Source organism: Phodopus roborovskii, unplaced genomic scaffold (genome assembly GCF_943737965.1).
Source record: "Phodopus roborovskii unplaced genomic scaffold, PHOROB, whole genome shotgun sequence".
Taxonomy (NCBI): domain Eukaryota; kingdom Metazoa; phylum Chordata; class Mammalia; order Rodentia; family Cricetidae; genus Phodopus; species Phodopus roborovskii.
In genome coordinates, this window is record NW_026125300.1 from 160,041 (window position 1) to 187,516 (window position 27,476).

Here is a 27,476-nt window from a genome sequence, read left to right on the forward strand (position 1 = left end):
AGATGGCGAGACAAACTGTGCTTTTATAAAATGTTGCCTTTTAAGGCCTAGTTCATGATAGTCTGAATTTAAACAAAATGAAAAGGACTTCTTTTTCCCCAAAGATGAGTTAAAGTGTATAGGAAGACTGAGCAGAAAGTTTAAAATCCATACATGTTCCAAATCCCCAGTCACAGAACTGCCAGACTCTTCTTCAACATCTGCTCCAGGGCAGACCTACCCTGATGTGTCACGATTGCCCAAAGCCTGTATGTACTTTTCCTTAGGCTCTACTTCAGCTTTTTATGTCCTATAGACTTTAACAAATGCAAAACAAGACATAGTCACCATTATAGCATTGTAAAGTTACTTCGTTGCCTTAAAGAGCCCCTGCCCTCTGCCTGCTTATCTCTCTGTCCCCTTTAGCCCCTGGGTTTACCTTTTTCCAGAACATCATAGAACTGGACACCTGTGCACAGTCTTTTCAGCTGTGTGTCGCTTGGTGACATGTATTTTTAGCTTCCTTAATATTTTCAAGGCTGGATTTCTTTTTCTTTGAAGATAGTGAAAACAGAGGGCAAACTGTGTGGACAAATGTCACAGGCTCCATGCTAACACACTTCAGGTTTTGATAATCTACCAACATGTCTGGGAAGCTCTTATATGCTAGTTATTCTAAACCTGCTTTGTCATTGTGATATTCACATTTGTTTGATGATCCTCCATGGCTTTCCATTTTACTAAGCATCTAGTGACGGTTTTTGGGGAATTGTTGTTAAAAGAGGAGGGTTTTTGCTTCTTTCTTCTAAGAAACAAAGCAACAAAAACTCACAAACAACAACAACAAAACCAAAAAGTCAAATATGGCAGTGTGTTTTTGTTTTTTCTGTTCAGATTTTCCCCTCCCTCCCATCTAATTCTGGCTCCCTGTTTCAGTAGAGGGCACTCTGACCTAGTCTAGAACCTAGAGGTTTTTTATTTGGCCAGTTGTGGAAAGTAGCTACTAGTATCCTTTAGTTCAACAGTCAGCAGTGGCATACATAGAATCTTGGTGCTGCAGGCTGAGAGTGAGTCCTTCACATGCAACCCTGAAGCCCTGTGTTCATCTTACTTGCCACAAAGGCTAGTGTTCCCTGCTGCAGTCCGTGTACTTCACACATAGTCTCTCTGACCAGTGTGAACTCTGCAGAGGTAGAGTCCTTATTTCACATTAGGGTACTGCACAGGGCCTGGCAGAGACTATGCACTCAAGGAAGGTCTATTGGTGTACTGAAAAATGGAAGCTCTGTGTGTGTGTGTGTGTGTGTGTGTGTGTGTGTGTGTGTGTGTGTCGGGGGAGGGGAAGGGGTGTGGGTGGGGTGGAAGAGATCAGGAGGGGTTGGGTCTGGCTGCTACAAACAAAAGACAGCTTGTGTGTTTGGTTTACGTAGATGTCACCAGGTCTGTCTTAGGGAGTCACATTGCTTTTTGCCAGGTGGAAAAAATGGCATCTGCTTTAACTCCAGACTGGAAGACATGGTATTGTGCCTGAAGTCCTAGTGATGACATAACAGGCTAGTGATGACAAGCTGTGTAAGTGTATAAAGGTGCAGGCACAGATTCAACTCAGGTCCAGCTAGCTGACTTACCCCCTTGTCTTTCCTGGTATTAAAGCTCTTCCCTCCATCTCCAAATCTTGAAATCTTACTAGTATTCAATCACCAGCTAATATAGTAATTTAGTAGCTTGGTTTATAGGCCACGGTGACCTTTCCTTCTGGTCTTCTGGGGGAGGTTACACCATTTCTCATCTTTTTCTACCTGAGATAAGGTTTGACTGGCTATATGTTTTAGGTTGGCCTTGAACTTGACATGTAGCTCAGTTGAGTGTTGAACTTTCACCCCTTCTAGCACCACTTCTGAATTATTGGGATGTCTCTTGTTTACCTCTATGAGAAATGTTGCACATTTTGTTTTTTTTGGGGGATTTTCCTTCCTTTAGGAGGCTACTCACCATGTTTAAGTGCCTGTTGTATGTGTTATACCTAACCTCTACAGCATTTTCCTAACCGTTATTCTAGAAATCTGGAGCTCAGAGATGTCAAAGATCTTAATTATTATGATCTAACTATCAAATGATTGATGGCCACTAGAAAATCAGTTTGGCCTGAGGTCAAATCCCTTGTTTTCTCTATTATGCAACACTGCCTAAGTACAGTCATTAGACGGCTGTCTGCATTCTGCACACGTTGAGAAAGTAGAACCCCTTGAAATTGCTTTGCTTGTGGGCTTTCAATGTCAATATGCTTTTCTTAATCATCTACCTATCAACCTGGTCATAAAATAGGACCTGTGAATCAGCATTTTACATTGTAACAATTTCAAATTTTTAGAATTGATACATAGCCTACACATAAGGTTCCAAAGATTGGCGGATGGGCAGTCTAGTTTACAGCTTGGTGAAGTTTCATTATGGAGTAAGAAAGACTGAACATACTTGTCTTGACTGCTATCTTCAGGGACACATGCTGGCAGGGTTTGGTCCTTGCCTGGTGTCTGGGGCATGGAACTGTAGGAAAATTCCTACTGGCTAGTTTGTTTTCTTCTTTCTTGTGGATGTTTTTGTTGTTTCCAGATTTGGGCCATTATGATTTCAAGCTGTGATGAAACGTTTGTGATATTTACCTACAAAACTGTTAGGGGGACAAATTCTTGGATTGTAGATAAATACTCACCCTTCCACATAGTTATTTTGCCTTCCTGCTGACTGTTGACATTGAATATCTGTCTACATTTATTGTATATAGTTATTGTACTTATCACATATAGTTTTTCTTATATTAGTTTTAACATTTTTTTTCTTTTATTTTAGACAAAAACGGGAAATGTGGTGATGTTTTGTTTGTGTTCTAACAAATAAAGCTTGCCTGAAGATCAGCTTGAGGAACTAGCCACACTAGTTAGTCATAGATGCTAAGTAGTGATGGCATAAACCTTTAATCCCAGTGCCTGGGAGTCATATGCCTTTAATCTCAGCACCGGGAAGATAGAGACAGGAATGATATGGGTAAGGTGGAGGAGACAAGATTTCATTTCATTCTGTCTGAGGATTCATAGGGACAGGATGGCCCCTTTTGTCCGAGGATTCAGTAGAGGTAAGAGGTCTCTCTTTTGGATATCTCCTTTACTTCTCTGACCTTTCAGCATCTACACAGATATCTGACTCTGGGATTTTATTATTAAGACCTATTAGAACTTGTGCTATATATATATTTTTGAGCATGTAGATACTTTCTTCTGGGAAGTAATTCATGTTAGATTTTGAACTTTTTTTTTAAATTCTGAATTTAGTTTATCTCATACCTGAGTTCTTCCTAATTCTGATCTATCTTGTTCTTTCATATAATGTACTGTGTAAGATTTCCATTACGTTAAAATATCAAGTTGGGGTCGAGTGATGGTCTAGCACTTGCTGCACAACCCCAGTGACCTGAGTCACTAAGCCCAGGGTTAGAAGGAAGTGACTCTTAAAAGTTGTCCCCTGACTTTCACATGTGCCCCATGGCATGCGTATGTTCATTCATATCCACCACAATAATAAAATTGTTAAGGTTATGATTTTTGTGTTGTGGGCCATTACTCTGGGCATGCTTTCATTATTTATGGGCATTTCCTGTGCCTTATTCTCTATTTTCTTGGAAAAACATTATCTAGATTTCAACCTTGGCCCCCTCTCTTCTGTCACTCATTTTTATATGAAGTTCATTTTCCTTCATGCTTGGGAGAGAGAGGTAGGCTAAGACACTGTTTTTGTCTGTCGGTTTGCAGAGGTCTTTTTGTTGTCCATTGTTTTTAAATACTGTCCCTCATTTCGGAGACCAGGTTTTCTTCTAGTTCTATATGCGGAAGCCTCTCCATAGCACATAGGAGCTATTGTTGCTGCTCTGCCTTTCTTTCTTTCTTGTAACCTTTACTGAAGGAAAATCTCAGATACTTACTTAATATTACATTAAAAGTTGTCATTATTTCTGAGTTTCCTAAAATTCTGACTTCCTTTGTAAACCTTTATGTTTCTTATTTTAGCTGAAAGTTACAATATGAAAATACTCTTAAAATCATGAGAATTCCAGTTTTAGGATTACTGTTTTATGAATACCAATATAAAAACTGTTTTTTTTTTTTAAAAAATAGGGCTGCATATACCCTTTATCCACTTCAAACCTCTCATTTAAATTGCAGAGTAGAAAAAGTAATAGTATATGGGAGAAATTTGTATTCAAGAAAAAACTATTTTTAAAAGAATACATTTTACTTATTCGTTGACAGTTATATATACAAATATCTTGATCATACTCACCCACAATCTTTTTTAAAAATGACTTTATGATTTGAATATATTATACAGGGCAAGGCAAGCATCAACTGGAAGTACATGGCTTCCCTGTACTATAGCATCTATAGGTTCTGCAGTTTCTAGGTAGCACCCAGCAAGGACCACACCTTCATTTGCATTCCTAAGCCCATGTTTGGTGCCTCCTTATGTAAGTCACAGCTTACAGAAGCATCCCCTGAACCCCTATCCCCACCTCCCAAAGAGATCATTGACAAATGGCTCTCAATCAAATGGGGCTGGTGGTGTTCAGAGACTTGGTGGCACTCAGAGACTTGGGATCTTTGCATAATGAAATTTCCCCAGGGTTGCTCAGCTGTTTCTCCATCTCCCTAGGACCCCCTTCTCCACTGACTTTGGATGGTTGGGCTTTTGGGAAGAGCCTGTTTTGTTTTGTTTCTTATTTCACTAGAGAGAAGATGAATGCAGTGAAAACCGGCTAAGCTCCTCCTTCCACTGCAAGGCAGATGAATACAATGGAAACCATCTAAGATCTTCCTTCCCCTGTAGAGAAGATGAATACAGTGGAAAAGCTAAACCTCTATTTGACCATAGAGGAAATGAAAACAATAGTTTCCAAGGCTCAAGGGCTAGTGAGATGAAATATCTCAGAAACATCCAAGAGAGTGGCTGGTTGACTTTTGTGGATGAGTGGACTATAGTTAGTATTCCTGCCATCTGCCATGGAGTGGATGATATTTAGAGCCCCCATTTCTTCATATATATAATAAATGTGATTATACTTGAAACATCAAAACATCTGCATTTCTGACTGTAGGTTCAGCATAGGCTCTAAGTACCCAAATCCATTCCTTGACTAAATGTCCCACAGTTACCCAGCTTCTCATTAGAGTGAACTGCCAGAGAAGGCTGTGTTACTGGGCAGCAAAGCCTGCTCTTGGTCAGCAGATGTGATAATTGGGCATTCTCACTAGTGATGTCTCAGAGTTCACAGAAAGAAAATAACACATGAGAAAGATCATTAGCAATTGTGGCCCTGGTGGCTTCCGTGTCACTGGGTCTTCATTTCCTATCCAAGGAGGACAGATACACACTCTGGAAAGGAAGGAAAATGATAAGCAAGTCCAAAGAGAGACAATTTCTGTTTATGTTTCTGAGGAGTAGCACAATGTCCATGATTACCACTAACTTTCCTGATGAAAGGGGACTTTTCCTGCTTTTTATCTCCTTAATGGCTGCTGGGTAAGGCTAGATCTCTGAGTATTTTCACTGTTAACGAAGAACTGAACCTTCTCTCCCAGCAGCAGCTAGCACGCTAGCACAGAGCTGTGTATGAATAGCCCAGCACACACTCTGCAGTTTTCCAGTACTCAGGTCCACAGGGCAAATAGCCCTGCAGGCTCAGCCACGTAGCAAAACCAGGGGTTCTTTCTTTGCTAAATCGGTTTGGTAAATGAATTTGTCACAGAAATCCTCTCTAAAAGGAGCGACTCAAATCAGCTGGATTTTCTTTATATATTTTATGTCATTAGGAATAAAGTTTGACACTGGTTCTTTGAGAGAGGCTCCTCACAGTTCTCCTAGTTAGTCATTTGTTTATGAACTTACACTGAGGGTCCACCATGTGGTAGGTTGTACACTGTGAGTGAGGAGTCTACTAGGCTCTGTTTTTTTTTTTTTTGAGACAGGGTTTGTCTGTATTGTTTCGGAGCCTGTCCTGGAACTTGATCTGTAGACCAGGCTGGCCTTGAACTCACAGAGATCCACTTTCCTTTGCCTCCTGAGTGCTGGGACTAAAGGCATGTGGCACCAACGCCCAGCCAAGTCTGACTTGGTTCAGAACTTTTTTTTTTCCTCAGAGAGGACTTTAGTAAGTAAGCCACATTAAAGGTTCACAGACAGGGCAATGTGTGAACTGACTTGTTGAAGGAGGAGTTTGTCTTACAGAGCATTGGTTGAAGTCTGGATGATCCCCTAAAGGGTAAGAAGGCACCCAGGACAGGAAGTGCCAGCTTATGGGATCGCTGTGACTTTGCAAAAATATAGGGAACTTGGATTGAACTTGAGCTTGTTCAGGTTGTGCCAGGAATTGAAGACAAAGATGCAGGAGGAGTCATGCAGTGACCTCTTTAAGGTGGCATGAGGAAAAATGTCATGTTTTAAGATCTGCATCACACACTTCATTTGTATAACAACAAAACTGCATCAATGTCATGGGATTTCTGTAAATATCAAATGAGATTTGTGTGTCAAGCTATTAGCCTGCTCATGGGAATTTTCTGGGTCTTTCTGAGCTGTGACACTGCAGTGGCAATAGTGACAGGGCTGTTCTCATTGGTTGTGAAGTTCAGAACATTTCTGTCAAGACATTTTCTCCATGTCTGTCAACAACTGTGGGGGTCCCCAACAGGAAAACTGAGTCTGTCATAATACACGGCCCTACCACCCCCACCCCATGGCTGGAATGGTGTATAACTCCTGATTGGAGAAAGCCAGTGAGCTTTGGGTCCCCTTCTTGAGCAAGGCATGGGAAAGAAGTTGGGACAGACTGCATCTTCAGCTGAGGATGAAGAAGGTGAGAATGAAGAGGGTAGTTTAGTCATGAAGTCATGAATGTGTGTCCAAGTCTCACCCCAGCCAGCTGCTGCTCATCCTGACACTGCACTGACAGTGCTCCCTAGTGACCGGTGGGAAGAGAACATTTCCCATTGCTAGAGTAGGACTAGATAGTTCATTCTGTCTATGGCCCAGAGAGTGCTGCTATGCAGTCATTTAAAGAATAAATGAGAGAGAGCCACTCCAGAGGCACTGGGGGGAATTTCTATGAGGGACTGAGAGAGAGAGAGAGAGAGAGAGAGAGAGAGAGAGAGAGAGAGAGAGAGAGAAACACAGAGAAAGAGACAGAGTCAAAGAGAACACACACAGAGACACAGAGACAGAGATAGACAGACACACATACACACACAAAAAGAGAGAGAGAGAGGATGCAAAGGCCCTAAGTAATTAGAATCCCTTACTGCAAGACAGCAACTAAAGAAGGCTTCCCTCCCATAATGAATAATGCATAGATAGAGTACAGGATTAAGAAGAATTATGCAGACATAATAATACATGAAAGGATGTCCACTAGACTGTTGACTTGGAGTTATGGCTGATACATGTAGAAGGAAGATAAGAAATTTCAAAAGTCAACTAAAAATGAAAAGAAAGACTCCATATTTGTGCAAAATTATATCTCAATATATATATTCAAAATAAAGTCAATTTACAAGTAAAATAGCCCAGATGATGAAAGTTCTGAAAGCTTCCTCAGTAAAGTGAAATTCTAAGATCAGTCATCTCTTTATGAACTTAAGAGTTTCAAATGTGATTTAAGAAATGTAAAATGACTGCTTGAAGAAATTACAGTTTCACAAAAGTTCAGTGTGTACACTAGGGCTTGTAGAGCCCCTTTTGAAGTTTTTACAGTATAAAGGCTGCTTTGGCATTTCCTAGCTTTTAACCAGAGGAGTTTGAAAGAATCATAGATCTGATCCGATGCTGCATTTCTTTCCACTGTTGAAGCATCTACATGCGGTCACACATTTCTGAAGGACAGCCATCTCATTTTATTTTCAATTTTGTATGAACAACAGTAAAGACCTAACTGAAGTTGCTGGCTGAAATATGCTATGGTGAAATACGCTCTTCTGTTTTCCTTTACTATGATACCGTACCACAGGCAGGGAAGCATATAAAAAAAAAAAGAGGGTTTTGTTTTTGTTTGTTTGTTTTGTTTTTTGACCTCACAGTATTAGTGCTGTGGAAACTCCCTGGAATGATGGCGACCCCAGCAAAGACTCCTAGTACCGGGGGGTATGGAGCCTGAACTGGCAATCATCTGTAACCAGGTGACAGGCAAGGCTTCCAGTGGGCATTGGGACAACCCAGCCACAAAACCTTCAACCTATAATTTGTCCTGCCTGGAAGATGTGTTGGAGATAAGGTGGCACAGAACCTGTGGGAGTGACCAGCCAATGACTGGTCCAAGAAAGCCCATGACTGATGCTGCCTAGATAGCCAGAAACCACAGGTTAGGTAGGCCGGAGACATAGGATAGAAAAAAAGGAAATGAAACGATTTCTAATGAAGTCCTGCTATACTCATAGATTGGTGATTATCCCAATCATCATCAGAGAGGCTTCCTCCAGCAGCTGATGGGAGCAGAGGCAGAGATGCACAGGCAAACATTAGGTGGAGCCAGGGAAACCCCACAGAAGAGGCAGAGGAAGGATTGTAGGATCCAGAGGTGTTGAGAACACCACCAGAATGTGGTCCATGGAATCAACTAAGCAAGGCTCACAGGGGCTCACAGAGACTCAAGTGGCAATCACGGAACCTGTATGGGTCTGGCTAGGTCTTTGCATATGTTATGACTGTAGCCTGGTGTTCTCCAGGAAATCCTAGTGGGAGTGAGGGTATCTATGACTCTTTTGCCTGCTCTTAGGACCCTTTTCCTTCTTGCCTCATTCAGTGATGATATGAGGGTTTGTGCCTTAGTCTTACTGGAACTTGGTATGTGGAATTTGGTTGATAACACTGAGAAGACTGTTCTTTTCTGAAGGAAAAATGGAGGAGGAGTGGATCTGGGGACAGAGAAGGTGAGTGGGGGAATTAAGGAGTGAAGGGAGATGAGAGGAGGCTGTGGTAGGAATGTAATGTATGAGATAATAATAATAATAATAATAATAATAATAATAATAACAATAACAATAATAATAATGATAAGCCCCCACAGTATTGGTGGTTAAAAGTTTAAGACAGACAACTTCTCCAGTTTGGCCTTTGGAGAGATGCTTCTAGCTGTATGATAACATGATGAAGAGCTTGGTGGGAGCTTGTGGGAGGAGAGAGAAGAATCCCACTAAAACAGAAGCAATGGGGAATCAGAGGTTCTCAAGAGAATTCATTCACTCTAGGAGAGCAGCATTAATCTCTTTGGGTAAGATCCCCCCAGGACCCAGTTCCCCCTTAAGGTCCCATTGCTTCAGAACCTCTGCACTGGGAATCAAGATTCCGTAACAGAAAGCTAGAGAAACAAGCATAGATCTGCCTAAAAACGTGACACAATGGGAAGAGGTACTCACTACATGCTGATATCAGTTTTGATTACAGCAAGATCCATGTGATACGGGGGTGGTGGTGATTCGTTTATGCTACATCTAAACACAGTAGAGGGCCACATGACACAACGGAATACAACATGCTTGGGCCACTCCAAACTACAGCAGAGGGCCACATGATATGACACATGGGGAGGATCCCTGATTTGTATATGATGCTCTTCAGGATCCACACTTTGCACCATGGGGATGATATGGTGCAGAAGTCACTGGCTTGTAAAGATCGATGAGAGAAAGGTTTAGCATGACTCTAGGCACTGTGTACTAGTGGGCTTTTGTGCTGTGTACTAGGGATGTGAAGAGAGAGATGCTGCAGCTTCAGCTAGCCTGCCGGCTAATAGAGACAGAGAATTCTAATGGCCATGCAGTGAATAATTGAAAACTGCGATATGTGCAGAGACAAGCAGATCTGTATGAAGCGACAGGAGTGAGTGCCTGGAGGCCTGGAGTCAGGGACAGACTCTTAGGGTTGAGCCAAGCCCGTGAGAGACATCCCTAAAATGTCTGTTGCTCGTAGCTCAGCCAGTTACCACTCCTCAGATTTGGACAACACAACTTTTATGGTCTGCAAAGGTTAAATTGTATCTACTTACTGCTGTGATAAGAATGAAATAGGAAAAATTTTGGTGTATACGATCCTTTACACAATAGCTCTAGATTAAATGGCTTCTATATGTAGGCTTTGCAGGTTAGAAACATAAAATGATTATTAGTCATTAACAAGTTATTGCATGTGTGTGCCTGTATCCCTGGCTAACTGGCACATATATGGCCATTACTGCTCCACCCTAGCCATCTTGTTGGATGCCCAGCTCTACCTCTGGAGGTGTGGCTTTGCTTATAAATGACAGGATGGTTGCCAATGGAACCTTAGTCTTCTCCAGTTTCATTTTAAAAGCTTTCATCCCACTTGCTGAAACCCCAGAAGTTGGCTGATGTAGGGAAAATAAAATTGGTACAACGGCTCTAGCATTCTTTAGCTATGTATCTTTCAGGTACTTTTCAAGTCTATGTAGGATAATAACAAAGCAGCAATTTTAATTCACTAAAATTAAAGTATGATGACTCTATGCTGGGCATTAAACTAGTTGTTGGGTAATGAAAAATTATTAAAACAGTGTCAGAGAGAGAGACCTTTATATCATGAAATTAGTGCTTATTAGTATTTGCTTCTCCTGGAGGACAGGCCATTAATAAAACTTTGATGGTAAAGGTAGACAGCAGGGCTGTTTGGGATATCTAGTCTCCTGGCTACAAAGTTACCTCGTTGGTGTTTCCTCCTAGTTCTGTTCCCTGCTCAGCCCTAACAGTCTGATCCTTCTGCCTTGGGGACTGGCTCCCCTCCCACTGTGCATGCTTGACACTTGGGCTTTTTACTCACTCCCATTTCTGGGTCTGGATAAATGTGTGTTCTGGGTCACATGGAAAAGCCCCACTGCTAAGAATTCTTAGAAACATTTTCATGTTCTATCTGCTTCTGTATAGGAAATCACAGTAAAGGGCTTGCTTGGCTTAGGAGTTGAGTGAACCAGCTTTCATGCCCCCAATCAGCTGCTCTTGGCTGGATCTGCCCAAATCTGCAATTCAACTCCAAAGCAACAACAGCAATTAAAAAAAAAAAAAAAGGTTTTCTTGCAAAAGAGAATGCATCAGTCTCTCACTACCTCCCCAACTGGAGAAATCAAGGTCTCAACAGTCACCACAAATGTTCTGTTGCAGATTTATCCTCTACTCTGGGTTGACAAACTACAGTTTCCAGCTCAAGTCCAGGCCACCACTCTCTTTTGAAAATGGGGTTCTTTGCGTTCAGTTCAGTTGTTGATGTATTGTCTGTGGCTCCTTTTGTAGACAGTGGCAGAGCTAAGCTCTGTAGATGCTACATAACACACAAAGTTAAGTCTGTTCTCTTCAGGATCTTCTTCAGAAAGATGTCTACCAATCCCTATTCTGGCTCATCAGAATCCTGCCTGGATCTCCCATAAATAAGTTAATATGTTATTTGTCATTAGCACATTCTATAGGAAATAGTAAGAGACAGAAAATAATTTTTAAAAATTCTCTTAGGATTTTAATTATAGCATTTTCCTCTTATTTTAACTCCCTCAGATGCTCCCCCATTCTGTTTAAAATTCATGGCCTCTTTTTCTTTAATTGTTGATATATATGTATATCTTATTATGTATATGACTATCATATACATGCATATGTATATCTTATTCAATTTGTGCAATGTTTTCAAGGCTGATATTAGTATTGGATAATAAACTGATGTACTCTTTCCTGGAGAAGACTAACTTTCCAAGTTAGCATGTCTATTGGTGTTGTCTTAGCTCAGGACAACATGTTTAGGCACCATGCTGGTGAGACTTCATGGGTATAGCTTTAGGACACAGAATATTTTTAAAGCAAGGTTAATGCATTAGAACAAGGGGGAAGCATTGGATATCTTTTCTGTATGTCTGATCCCCCACCCCTCAGTCAGGGAATAATGCCCTGGTAAGGCAGTTCACCCTATCACAGTCAGAGTAATCGATGTCTCTCTAAGACTTGCACTTCCTACTGGGAGGAAGTGCAAACTTTAGGAATAATGCCTAGTGGGAGATCTTTAGGTTGTTGAAAGCCTGAGCTAGAGGGGAATTATGAGAGCCTGATTTCCCCTCTTTCTGTTTCTGACAATTCCTTCTTGATTCATGACATAAGCAGCCTTCTGTCATGTTCTTCTCCCATGATGTGCTGCTTTGCCAGAGACCCAAAACAATACAGCCACTTGACAATGAGTTGGAATCTTCAGAACCACAAGCTAAATTGAACCTTTCCTTTTTATAAGTAAATTGCTCAGGTACTTGGTTTTAGTGATAGAATGTTGACTGATATGTTATACTTTCACTCACTCCACTGGAATTGAATACATAGACCCTCCTTTGTGTAGACCATGACCATTGCATAAGGAAGTATTCTGAAAGGACATAATGGAAGGGATCATTGGCTTCCAGCGATGGGCCTTTCTACAATTAAAGAAAAGAGGCCATGAATTTGAAAAATTCATATTGAGCTCAGACCTTCTTTATCTTGGATTACTTTGAGTTATCCCAACCATAGTGTATTCCTTTAGCATTTTCATATTCATTCATTCAGGGCATTGAAGATCTGAACATGTAAATGATCATGGGTCCCCGCTAATGATGCCATTTGGAAGGTTCTCAGAACTTCAGGAGGTGGGTGGGGCTCTCTTTGCAGAAGTGGATCATTGGAAGTGAGGCTTTGAAGAGTATACCTGGCTTCTGGTTCTAGCTTTGCTTTTTTCTTCTGGTCTACCACCAAGTTCACAGTCTTGGCCACATCCAGACATCAGGGTGAGCTGAGTTGCTCTGTCATGTCTTTCTGGGTGGAATACTCTAAAACCATGAACTAACTTAGAGCTTTTCTCCCTTAAGCTGTTGTCAGGGCTTACATGAGTTTATCAGTAAACACAAAACATCTTTAGCCATAAGCTACATATAGGACACATCCTTGTCTACAGTTCGGGAGATGATTCTAATTTACCCCATGAACCTCAGATGTTATGGTTACTTAGAGTTACATTGTCCACCTTCTCAAGGTTCAAGAACAACCCAGGAAACATTTTTAGCAAAACAGTGATTTACTTAGGAGTTCATGGCTATTTTCTAAATTCTAAGGAACTGTTTACATTTCTAAGAGTCACTACATAATATCCCAGTTTATGGCAGATATTTCAATTTGTGACTACCACTCCATAACAGCAGGATTTGAGGTAGATATTGTTAACATCATTGCATTTGTTGGCTCCTAAAGGCCACTGGGAACTTTGTTTGCTTTGCATCTTCAGAGCTGAGAGCTCACTCGTGTACAGCTGGCATATTTACATAGTGCTCAAATGAATGTAAAAAAGTGAAGTGAACATTAATCCATTAGGAAGTTTACTCAATGGGCAATTACTATATTCCCATGGAACTCAGCTCCAACTCGTTTTATTGTGTTTCAGTCCAGTCATATCGTTGTTCATGTCACAATCATGGTATTCTGGGAAATGATAAGTAATTAAAGTCCCTGTACAGTATTGATGGTGAATGCTCCGAGAGTAGCTAGAACTCCATAGGAAAGAAGGCTGTAGACCCTTACTGGTGAAAAGAAACTGCTTCTGGAGTTTTATGCTGAATGGAATTAAAAAAAAAAAAAAAAACATAGAGCATTGCCTAGGTAGGTAACTGTGTATCACATGCCAAGCACCATGCAATTTTTCCAGTAAATAGTATAAAATGGAAATAGCAGCAGTAATGGGGTTAACATCTGATTAAAATTTTAAAAAGACTGCTATTCACTAGAAAACAACCATCTACTACAAATGGTAAATGGCTAGGTTAAATAGTTTTCTTATATAATTTTTAGAAGAGCTTATTTTTGGAAATGTTTACTCTGTGGATCAGAAAGCCAATGTGAGCCAGTTCATGTCAATTTTCAGGTATTTATTTCATTTGAAAACATAAGGAAAGGGGAGATGACTACAAAGTGGGTTCTAAGATCCTGCAACCCAATGCAGAGCTAGTACCATGTGATCCACAGAGGTGCCTCCTATGGAGTGGATGACAGTGACATCTAGGACCTTCCCAGATTAACATTGATTGGTCTTAAACATTCTTCCAAGGGTCAGAGTGTCTTTTCCCACCCAAATTCACATCTCTGAAACAGCTAATACACCTCTTAGCATCCTTCTCAAGGGTACTGGGACTTCTCTTGAGTCAAGCAGCCCTGCAGTTATACAATGACTCAAGCCTGGAATTGATGGAAGGATTATAACATTCTAGTGCTAGGCCAGCAGTTTTCTCTGTTATGTGTGTTTCTTGAAAATCAGGTTGCTACCAATCAAGCTTTATCTAGGGGACTACAATATTTATAAGTCACTGTCAAAGGTCCTCCTAAACATTATATACTAGGATTCACATATGAGAAAAAAAACAAGCGAGTTTCATCTTTCTGAGTCTAAGTTAAATTATTTAAAATAATACTTGCCAGATTTTCCCACTTTCCTGCAAATTTTATTTTATTTTGCAGCTGAATAAAATTCCATTGTGTGTAAACACCACATTTTCATTATCCATTCACCTGATGATGGACATATAGGCTGATTCCATTTCCTGGTTAATGTAAATGATGCTGTAACATACCACAGATGTGCAGGCATTTCTGTCATAGGATAAAGTGTATGGGGCATGCGATCAGGTCAGCTAAATCAAATGGTGGGTTCTATGTTTAAGATGTGAGAAACCTCCATATTGATTTCCATAATGTCTGTATAAGACTACACTCCCACCAGAACTGAATAAAGATTTTTCTTTCCCCCACATCCTCACCTAATTTTGTGTTGTCTGCTTTTTGGTGATAGCCACTGTAACTGGGGGGTGAGGCAGAATCCCCAAGTAGTTTTGATTTGTCATTGCCGGATGACTAAAGCTGTTGAACATCTTTTAAAGAACTTATATGCAATTTGTGTTTCTTCTCTTGAGAACTGTCTGTCTATAACACTAGCCCATTTAGTGTTTGACACACTTGTCTGATATTTAGATGAAAAAGATTTCCCCTCATTTGGTAGGCTTCCTTTTAGTGTTGCTGATAATTTATTGGACATGCAGAAACTTTAAATTCATGTAGTCTGCTTGTTACTTCCTTATATCAGAGCCTTCTTGGGAAGTACTTCCCTATACTTATATCTTTAAAAATTGCATCTACATGTCTTTTTTTTTTTGTGTGTGTGTGTGTATGGAGGGCTATATATGTGTTGGGGGTGGGTGCCACAGTTCACTGTGAGGTCAGAGGATGACTGGTGGTTGTTTGTTCTATCCTGCCTTGTTGGTTCTAGGGATGGACTTCAGGTTGGTTGCAGGGATGTTCATACAAGTTGAATTTATTAGGTTTTGTAATTGTGACATTTTTATATTTTGTTTATTTGCTTATGTTTGTGTTGAAATCACATACTATTGGCATTCATATTTGGCTTGAAGTCAAGTAGTCCTTTTGAAATGAAATTGGGTGTGTCTGAATTTGGTGTGTATAGTTTAGAATTATAATGTCTTCTGCCTTGCTTTTTCTCTTACCAGAATGAAATGTCCTTCTTTATCTCTATTTATTAATTTTGGTTGGAACCTATTTTGTCAGACATTTGGATACTGTCCTCTGCTTGCTTCCTGGTCCCATTTTCTTAGAACTCCTCATCTCTCTCCCACCTCCCTCTGCCACACATACATATCCTTTTACTCTATGGCTGTGTCTATCTTTGAAGGTAAAGTGTATTTCTTGTGGACCATAAAAAAGATCACTCTTGTTTCTCAATCCCTTCAACAAGCTGCGACTTTCGATTGAAGAGTTGAGACTATTGTTATTTCAAGTTGTAGTTGAGAACTGTGTGTTAACTGATTTGCTGTCATTTTGCTGTTTTTATGTACTGTTCCTGTCCTTTGTCTTATTTTGAATTTCAAGTATCCTAGCGCCATTTGTCTCCTTTCTGAAGCTTCTTTTTTAAATTTTGAATTAAAATACAATTACATAATTTCCCTCTTTCTAACCCCTCCTGTTTCTTTCATCTCTCTCCAATCCCTCCCATGCCACTTCCATCTCAAATTTATGTTCTCTTTTTATCTGATTATTTTTGATTATATGTAATATATAATATAAAATACATGTCTTTCTCTCTCTTTGTGCGTATATGTGTATATAAGTACAATCTACTGAGTCCATCCAGTGTTGTTTGTATGTATATGTTTATGTGTTCAGGGCTGACCACTGGGTATTGGATAACTTATTAGGGTCTCATCCCCAGGGAAGATAATTATCCCTTTCTCAGCATTGCTCAGCTTGCCTAGTTCTTTGTCTAGGGGGAGGGCCCATGTGTGATTCCCCATTCCACATTAGCATGCCTATTGTTGTCATCCTTGCTCCTGTCTTGTTTGGTCAGCCATATTGTTATCATTGGTGAAGCTTCTGGTCCAGGAACTACAATCTCACAGCAGTCCTGGCTGTGCTGTTCCTTTCTTTGGTCTAAAGTGTTGATTCAAATATTCTTTGTAGAGCTAGTTTGGTAGACATGAAATCTTTTAGTTGCCTACATCAAGAAATGTTTTCCTTCCTCCTTCAACTAAAGGTAATAGTTTAGCTGGGTAAAGTAGTCTGCACTGGCATCTGTGGTCTTCTAAGACTTGGGCTATATTTCTTCAAGCTCTTTTGGTTTTAAAGTTTCTGTTGAGAAATCAGCTGTTATACTGATGATTTTCCTTTATGTATGACTTTCATCTATTTCTCTTGCAATTTTCAATATTCTTTCTTCTCTATGTTTAGCTTCTTAACTATGATATACCAAAATATTTTTTAAAGTATTTTTGACTCTTTGGTGTTCTGTGTGTCTTTTGTATCTAAATGGGTATATCTTCCCTTAGTTGGAAAAGTTTTCTTTTATGATACTGTTGAAGATCTGGTCTATACCACTGACCTAGGATTCTTCTCCTCCTTCTAGTCTGTAATTAATAGATTTTTATTTTTACATGGTGTTCCAAAGTTCTTGCATGCTCCTTTCACATAATTTAAAATTGTTACCATTTTCTTGCTTGCGTGGTCTAATTCTACTTCTTTGTCCTTAAGTCTGATATTTTATCTTCTACTTAATCTGTTCTGCTGCTAAAGCTTTCTGCTGAGTTTCCTAGTTAGGTTATTGAATTTTTCATTTAAACTTATTTCAATTTGAGTTTTCTTTAACATTTTTTATATATTCACATCTTGAGTTCTCATTATTTCATTCAGCTATGTGTATTTTGTTGAACTTCAGTCAGGAGTTTTAGTCTTGTCCGTGTGTGTCCGTGTGTGTGTGTGTGTGTGTGTGTGTGTGTGTGTGTGTGTGTCTGTCTGTCTGTCCATCCGTCCGTCTGTCTGTCTGTCCCTGTTTAGACTGGGTGTGTGTGTGTGTGTGTGTGTGTGTGTGTGTGTGTGTGTGTCTGTCCATCCGTCCGTCTGTCCGTCTGTCTCTGTTTAGACTGGGTTTCTCTGTGTAGCCCTGGCTGTTCTAGAACTCACTCTGTAGACCAAGCTGGCCTTGAACTAAGAGATCTACATTCCTTTGCCTCTCCAGTGCTGAGATTAAAGGTGTGCATTACCACTGCCAGGCTATTTTTGTCCTCTTAAAGATCATTTGGTTGCTTGTGTCTTTAAACTTGCACTCTTTGATCATGTTTATAATCGTTATTTTCAAATCTGTGTAGATCAGGCTGGTCTTAAACTCACAGAGATCTGCCTGCTCTGTCTTCCAAGTGCTGGGATTAAAAGCATGGGCCAGCTTTTTTTGTTGTTATTTTGGTTTTTGAGACAGGGTTTCTTTGTGTAGTCCTAGAACTAATTCTGTAGATCAGGCTGGCCTCTAACCCACAGAGATCTGCCTGCCTTTGCTTTCTGAGTGCTAGGATTAAAGAAAGGAACGCACCACTACTGATGGCTAGTTTATTTTTTTTTTCTCATAGAATCCAGGATCAACCCAGGGGTGGCTCCACCCACATGGATTTGTCCCTCTCCATCAATTACTAAAAAAGAAAGTGTCTTACAGGCTTGCTTATAGTCTGATCTGATCTCATGGAAGCATTTTTTTTTTTTTTTTCACACAGGGTTTCTCTGTGTAACAGCCTTAGCTATCCTGGAACTATCTCTGTAGACCAGGCTGGCCTTGAATTCACAGAGATCTGCCTGCCTCTGCCTCCTGAATGCTGGGATTAAAGGTGTGAACCATCACTAACTAGCAGGAAACATTTTCTTATGTATGTATGTATGTATGTATGTATGTATGTATGTTCGTATGTATATATGTATGCATGTACGTATGTGGTTTTCCTTTCTTTTTTGTTTTTTTCTTTCCGAGACAGGGTTTCTCTGTATTATTTTAAAGCCTGTACTAGACGTAGCTCTTGTAAACCAGGCTGTCCTCAAACTCACAGAGATCCACCTGCCTCTGCCTCCCAAGTGCTGGGATTAAAGACATGCTCTACCAACTGCAGGCTAGGAAACATTTTCTTATTGAGGTTCTCACCACCCTGATGACTTTAGCTTGTGTCAAGTTGACATAAAACTATCTAGCATGGATACTCAGTGTTGATTTTTTTATTTAGGGGCTGGGATGATTCCAATTCTGCTGTGTGTGTGATTGTGTGAGGTCCTGGGACAGGGGTGCTGTGGAACAAAGGATGTACTTGGGTAGGTTCTGGGAAGGGGTGGGAAGAGAACAGGGCCAATGGAACTTATGCACCATGGTTGTTGTGGCAAGGCTAAGGGAAAAGCAAAGTGGGTCTTAAGGGAAGGTCTTAGGGTCTTCGCTAGAAAGTTCACATGTGCAGCTCCTTGCTGGGCCTTTCTCTCTCTCTCTCTCTCTCTCTCTCTCTCTCTCTCTCTCTTCCTCCTCTCTCCCTCTCTCCCTCTCTCTCTCTCTCTCTCTCTCTCTGTGTGTGTGTGTGTGTGTGAGAGAGAGAGAGAGGGAGAGAGAGGAAGGGAGAAAGAGGGAGGGAGGGGAAGAGAAAGAGATAGATAGATAGATAAATAGATAGATAGATAGATAGATGAGCATGGCATGGGATAAGAGGCTTTAGGGGGTTCACGAAGGAAGCTCATGGTGCAAAGCTCTTTCCTAGGCCTGAGTCAGGTGAGGGTACTGTGGGCAGAGAAACTGTGCACCAGGAAAGCTTATGGATATGACTCATGGCTTGCCTGTGTGAGAGTTAGAACAGCGCAAGGGACTGGAGTGCGTGAGCACTTAGATTAAGATCTTTGATCATTTTGGATTGACTTTTGTCTAAGATGCAAGCTGCAAATCTGGGTTTTCTGTAGGCTGATATGCAGCCTTGAACGGCACTATTTGTTGAATAGACTGCCGTTCCCCTCATGAATATTTTGATGAGTTTGTCAAATATATTGAATAAGGTTGCTCTGTGTGGGTTTACGTATGGGTTCTCTGTTCTGTTCTGTTCCACTGGCTACATAGGTTTTTGTGCCAGTACCACGCTGTCTTTGTCATTGTAGCTCCATAGTATAGTTTGCAGCCTGGAGTTTTGAAACCTCCAGCAATGGTCTTTCTGTTAAGGATTATTTGGTACCAGTGGCCCTTTCTGTTCCCATTTGTGTTTTGAGATGGACTTTTATAGTTCTATCAACAATGTCATCGGAACTTTGGTAAAAATTGAGTTGGAGGCAATATTCTGCCAATCCAGGAGCATAGTCATTCCTTTTACCATCTAATATCTCTATGCTCTCTCATATCTGGATCCTAGCTTATAAGTTTGTAAGTGGAAGTGAATGCAGGAACAGACTATGAAGATAGAAAAGAGAACAGGAGAGGGGAAATGGGCACCGAGGAAGCAGGGAGCAAAATAGATCACATGGGACATGGAAGCAGAAAGAAAACTATGGCAAGGTGGAAAGAAAGGTAGAAGGGCATTCAGGGATGAAAGAGGAAGAGGAATCAACAAAATCAGATTTTTCTTGAAAATTCAATAATAAAAACCTATACTAATTAAAACTTTAAAATTCGAGCTGGGTATACTGGGCATATTCCTTTAATTCTAGCATTCAGGGAAATAGAGGAAGGTGGATCTTGAATTTGAGGCCAACCTAGTTTACATAGTGAGTTCCAGAGCAGCCAGGGCTACATAGACAAACCCTATGTTGAAAAAAAAATCAAATTAAAGAATAAATAAAATAAAATGTAAAAACAAATAAAGAAACAAGCAAACAAAAACCCAAATCAAAACAAACAAACAAACAAACAAACAAACAAAAACCCAAACCCTGCATAGATCATTTTGTTCTGAGGGTCACTTAAGATTGTTGTCTACCTCCATGACTATTGCCACTGTGTATCCTACATAGAGTTAAGACATTGCTTGGCCAATGCTATTCAAGATCTCATGGTTGCAACTCAAGTTAGGAAATACTTTAATAACTGCTCCTTTCATCTGCATTTCTCATCCATAAGAAACTGACACTAGAGTCCTTCATAACTATCCTGCTAAAATTTTCATTGGTGGGAGGACACCTAGTAAGTCCGTTTTACCATTCCTTCATACTCAATCTTGAGGTTCCCTCATCTACATTTTATCAAGTAACATTTGTCACTGGCTTCAGTTCAGTCCAATTAAGAGTGCATTTTGTTAATTAGTTGAACTGTCAGAGCCACTGCTAATGACTCAGACAGCATAGTGCAGAATCTGCTAAGTGCACTCATATAAAAATACCAGCCCATAAATTACTTCTCCCCCAAAGCTGTTTATATCCTTGGACTCCATTTCCACACATAACCCCGAGGATGTGTTGTATAAATTTATGCACTCTTGCAATACTCATGGCACATCAACCTTTCCTTCTGGGTTTGGAGCAGACCTGAAATTTGTAGGGATCTTACGTTTGTTACAGGTTTGCAAGCATCAAGGAGATGATGGATAATGAATGAGAACTGACAGCTCTTAAAGTAACCATGCAGGCTTTCCAAGTTCAACAGTTAAAGTCTTCTCAAAGATGGTGACAAAGTTACTCTTGCTAATAAAAGAGGCTCCATGACATTTGAGAGAATTAGTTATTTGATGTTTTCAGAATTCTACATTTACCTATTGTTGTTCATGAGACCTGACTCTTTCCAAACTAGTAACTCTTTCCAAATCTCTCACAAAACTCTTAGGTGAGGTTGCAATTCAACTTCCATTGTATTTTAGAAACCTCTAGGAGTAAACCCTGCTTAAAATAAAAACACCATGGTACTCTCAAAATATGGTTGGCCAAGAATACTTCCCTCCTCTTCTCTTCTATCCCTTTCTTTCTTCCTTCTCCTTTTCCATTTTCCCTCATTCTATTGAGGTATAACTAACAAATAAAATGGTATAAATACACACACGCTGATGTTTTAATTCATGTACATGTAGTTAAATAATTGCTATTGGTAAGATAATTAATATTTTCATTACTTCATAGACAAGCCAGTTTTGTTTTTGTGGTGAAAACATTAAAAGCACATGCATTGTATTTATCAGGGGTCTCTAAACCTTCATAATGCTGTGACTCTTTAATACAGTTCCTCATGTTATGATGGCCCCAACAATAAAATTGTTTTCATTGTTATTTCATAACTGTAATTTTGTAACTGTTATGAATTGTAAATATCTGATATGCAGGGTATCTGATATGTGTGACTCCTGTGAAAGGGTCATTTGACCACCAAAGGGGTAGTGACCCACAGATTGAGAACCATTGCTCTAGAGGAACAGGACACACACACACACACATATAAATAAATAAATACCCATATATGTATAGTCACACATATGTTCAAGGCCAATGTAGTCATTGTAGATTACTTATATATGGGATTTATGAGGTTTATTTACATAATATGCTCTGGGTAGTACAACAGTGGCTGGCTGCTCCACACCCAAACCCCAAGAATCAGTAGTTCCTAGGTAGTTCTAATCTGGCACTGAAGGCTAGAGATCCCTAGAGAGCTGCTGGTTTTCATTCCGTGTTGGGAGTCAGATAAACCTGGTTCCAATATCAGCAAAGGAATGCAATAATAGCAGTAGCGGAGTGGATGGACTTGCCAGCGGAGTGAACGTAAGCAAGCAAAATGCAGTTTCCTTCTTCCATGTCTTTTTTACCACAGTCAGCATGTCTTCCCACGTCAAATAATTGAATCAAAAAGTCACTCATGGGGGAGGGGTGCCCAGTTGCCTTCATTTTAGTTGATTACAGATCCAGGAAAGTTGCAACCAAGATTATCCATCACACCAACCATGCTGTCAACTAAAATCATGGTGTACATAGTCTCTCTAGAGTTTATTTATTGTGCATTATTGAAACTATATCATTTGACCCTCTTCCTCTACTTTTGAGCCCCTGGAAACTACCATTTCACCTTGAATAACAGGAAAGAGTATATACCCTTGCCTCATTCTTGATTTTAGAGGGAATACTCCCTGCTTCCCCCACTCAATATGTTCCTTGTAGGGTTATCACATAGTTTTTATAATGTTGAAATATGTTTCTTTTTGTTCTTGTTTCTTCAAAGCTTTTTAATCATGAAGGGGTGTTGAATTTTCACAAAACCCTTCTCTGTATCTATCTGTCTGTCTGTCTGTCTATCTATCTATTTATCTATCTATCATCTATCTATCTATATTTGTCCTGAGTCCATTTTGTGCTAATTTACATTTATTTACTTCTATGTTTTAAATAATTCTTGCACCTCTGGAATGGAGTCAAGTGGGTAATGGTGTCTGATTTTGAAGTCTGTTGTTAAATTTACAGGCATTTTATTGGGAATATTTACATCCTAAATTAGTATAAAGCTGTCTTTGTGTGTGTGTGTGTTCTTAAGTTCTAGTTTTAGGCAGTACTGACTTCAGAAAGATGTTCACAGTGTCTTTTTCTTTCTAGTTTGTGGAAGAATTTGGGGAGCATTTGCATTAGTTCTTCTTTAAATGTCTGGTAGAGTTTAGCAGCAAATTCTTTAGGTCTTAAGACTTTTGTCACTGGGAGATTTTTTTGTTACTGCTTCAAGTTACTTGACAAGATTGTTTAGACCCTCTTGTATTAATTTTCATAGGTCATCTGTATCTAGAAGTTTATTCATTTATTCTAGATTGTTCAATTTAGAAGCATGGGTTTTCAAAGCATTCTGTAATGATACTTCATAAATTTCATTGGTTGCATATTCCCATTTTATCTTTAATTTTAGCCATTTGGCTCTTCTTTTTTTTATTTTGGTTAGTTTGTCCAAGGACTTGTGTACATTTCTATACTTATGTGTTAATGTTTATATTTATCACATATATTTTATATTTGTTCCATTCATTATATTGTTCTTTTAAATTCTATTTCATGAACTTCTGCTCTGATCTTTGTTATTTATTTCCATCTACTAATTTTAGGTTTGGCTTGTTCATGTGTTTCTAAGACCTTGAAGTACTTCATCATTTATCTGAGAACTTGTTGACATTTTTCTTTTATGCAAACACTCATAGCTGCAAATTTCCTTTTAGAATGACCTTAGCTATAAGGTCAATCTGATAAGTTGTGTTTTCATTTTAATTTGACTGTATATATTTTAATTTCCTCTCTGATTCCTCTCCTCTAACCTACTGAACATTCAAAATTATATTGTTCAAAGTGTTTGTTTACTTTCAGTGATTTCTATTGCTAGGAATTTCTCTTTTATTTCATTTTGACATGGTAAGATATATTAAATTATTTTAACTCATTTGTACTTTATAAGACTTGACTTTGTGATTCATTTGGAGAACGTTCTCTAGGCTGCTTAGTAGACTGGACATCTTGCAGCTTTTGAGTGGATGTAGATGTCGGTCAAATCCATTTGTTCTAAAATAGAGTATAAACCAGCAGTATGTCTTCCAATAAAGCTTTACTTATAACATGCAGACCATCCCCAGAACAGAGAATAGAGGAGAATAGTTTGGACCTCTTATAGATGTCATCAGTTCTTGCCAATTATTTAGCTGTTGCTAAACTCAGCAGTCCCACTGAGACCTCAATTACTATTCTTCTATCATTTTGTGGGTTGAGTCCAGACTGCATCCTCCTGAAAAGTGAGGTCTACAGCCTTATATCACTACCTTGAGGGGAGCATTTTACAGGGTTGGAAACACAGCACATGCCTGCCTTAAAATGTCTTCCCAGAGGTCCTCATCATTAGCATAAAATATGCTCTTTCCCATTTTCTCATGACATTAACAGAGAGGCTAGGCTAGGTTGGACTTGGGACACAGACTGTCCCAAATGTACTCAGATGTGGCTATACCCTGAATACATGATTATTGTCCTAATGTATGCACTATGGTATGGCTAAACATTGAGTAGAGGTATGTGCATGTATGTGTGTGTGTGTGTGTGTGTGTGTGTGTGTGTGTGTGTACACACATGTAAGCAAGCTTAAAACAAAATCTATGGCCTTAAAATATAACCATTCCTAACTAATGGCGTTTCTACCTAAACATACCAGGCTCACAACAGGGGCAGATAGGTGGTTTCTTCCTATAATAAGACAAACTTCAGGCTTCACATTCCTAGGTTTTTAGTTCCCTGCATGGCATTGGCACATATCACTACACTAAAACAGCTACAAGGCACTAGGTTAAGTACCAGAATATTTTCTCTGGACTAAAGTCCAGCTTGAGAGAGTTGGTTTTGAGATTTTAGGAAAAGGAAAAGATGTAAATATTGTAAGAGCCAGAGGCAGATGAGCATATACAAAGTGTTTTTCAAACACAATAGGGCAGCCAAACATACAGTACCAGAAGTATAATGTATCTGTATATATTTTTGTATCACCACCCAGCTTCTAAATCATGGTACAGAGACTCATAGTTATGATGCTTGGCCCAGCATCATACAATGTAAATTAACATGTTTCTCTTTATCTGCCTTTTCTCAGGGCTTTTTACCTTTTCTTTCTGTATGTTCTACTTTTCTTGCTTCTGTCTGTTTGCCAGCTGCCTGACTTCTGGCCCTGAGCATTTCTCTCTTTCTCCCTCATTCTCTCTTCCTCCTTCTTCCTCTCTTCTTGAGCCTAGATTTCTCTTGCTACTTATTCTCTCTGCCTACTAGGCAAACCTATCCTTTCTCTGCCTAGCTGTTGGCCATCCATCTCCTTATTAGCCCAATCAGGAACTGTAGGCAGGCAAGGTGAAACACCAACACATTTTTTTTTTCATAAGTAAACAAACACAGCATAAACAAATGTAACACATCCTTACATCATTAAACAAATGCAGCAGAAATAAAAGTAACACATCTTTATACTGTTAAAGTAATATTCCACAGCATAAATAAATGTAATGGATCTTTACATAGCTAAATATTCCATAACATATTTTTGGAAGCTTCTACAGTAGTAGGTTTCCATTAAGACCTTTTCAAAAGTTTCCAGTGTTAATTATGCCTCCCCCAATCTTTCTCTTCCAGCCCTTCCAACCCACAGCACTAAATACTTCTTGGTTCATTGTTCCCCATCTCACCTTTAAACCTTTACCTTTGTTTTATCCTACTTTTAAATCATCCCCTACCATGATCTCTTACTAGTTTCTTAACCTTAATGGATATTCTAATTTAAACACATATGTCTAAAAACACAAAGCTTACACCCACATTTAAGAGAGACTGGATAATGTTTTTCTTTTCTTGGCTTGGGTCACATTCAGCTATGCAGTTTGACTGGCATCTGTTTGTTGAATATGCCACTGTCTTTTCTCCATGTGCATTTTTGCCTCTTTTTCAAAAATCGACTGGCTATAGGAGTGTGGGTTTGCATGTGGTTCCTCAATCCTATTCGGCTCATTGATCTGTGAGTCCATTTTTATGGCTGTACCATGCTTTTGTTGTTGCTATGTTGTTAGTACTAAAGCTCTAGTATAACTTGAAATCTGGAATAGTGATACCTCCAGCAGGTTTTTTTTGATTTTGTTTTATTTTGTTGTCAATTGTTTGGGATTGTTTTTGGCTATCCTGGGTCTTTCGTGTTTCCATATGAAGTTTTTTTTTTTTTTTTTTTTTTTTTGAGATTACTGTTTCAATTTCTGTGAAGAATTGTGTTATAATTTTGATGAGGATTATGTAGAATCTGTGGATTACTTTTGGTAGAATGGTTATTTTTATACCAAGCAATAAGCATTGGAAGTCTTCTCATCTTCCGGTGACTTCTTTAGTTTTTCTTCAGTGTCTTAAGTTGTCATTACACAAGTCTTTGAGTTCCATGTTAGATTTAGTCCAAGATACTTTATTTCTTTAAGCCTATTGTGAATGGGATCATCCACTTAATGTATTTGTCAGCTATTGGCATTTTCTGGTGGAGTTTTTGGATATATAGATATACATCTATATGAATATATATATTCATATATAGATGATATATTCATCTGCAAACAAGGATACTTTGATTTCTTCTTTCCTATTTGTAACCCCTTGATCTGCTTCACTTTTTTATTGTTCTAGCTAAGACTTCCAGCATTATACTGAACAGGAATGGAGATAGTGGGCATCTTAGTTTTGATTTTAGTGGAAGTGCTTCATAATGTTGCCTGTGGGCTTGTATATTGCTTTTAAAGCTGAGATGTCTCCCGTATTTCTAGGTTCTCTAGGACTTTTATCATGAAGTGAGGTTGGAGTTTGTCATAAGGCCTTTTCTTCAACTAAAAGGTGATCTTGTGGTCTCTGTCCTTGGTTTATGTGGTGAGTTATATCTATTGATTTCATCCCTGCCCCTTTGGGAATGAGCAAACTTGTTCATGGTAGATATACTTTTTAATGTCTTCCTGAGTTTTGTTTACAAGTATTTTATTGAGGATTTTCACATTATTGTTTATCAGAGATATTGGCCTATAATTATTAAATTTTTGGTTGGATCTTTGTCTTTTAAAAATTATTTATATTTTATTTTTTAGGTATGAGTGCTTTGTTTGCATGGATGTCTAGAGGCCAGAAGAAAACTTAAGATCCCATTATAGGTGGTTGTGAGCTATCATGTGGTTGCTGAGAATTGAACTCAGGTCCTCTGGAAGAGCAGTCTGCTGCTCTTAACCACTGGGCCATCTCTCCAGCCTGTCCTTTTTTTTTTTTTTTTTTTTTTTTTTAAAAAAAATATTGTCTTTGCAAAAAGAATTTGAATGTATTCCTGGGTATCTTCTCTTTTTTCTAAACCCATGATTCATATATCCCTGAGTTCCTGTTCATGTGTTTAATTTAGTGTTTAGATTTAGTACTTTCTGTGACTGAATCATCCAGTTCTTTAACGTGTCTCCATGCCCTCAAGTCCTCTTTTCCACTTGAAGTTTTCCATTAAGCATTTCCTTTAGTTTACAGAAATTTTCATTTTAAGCTTTATTTCAGTTTGGCTTTTCTTCAAAGTGCTATCTCTTTATTAAATTCTATTTTTATATATTAGAAAGGTTTTCTATTTCACTCAACTGTTTG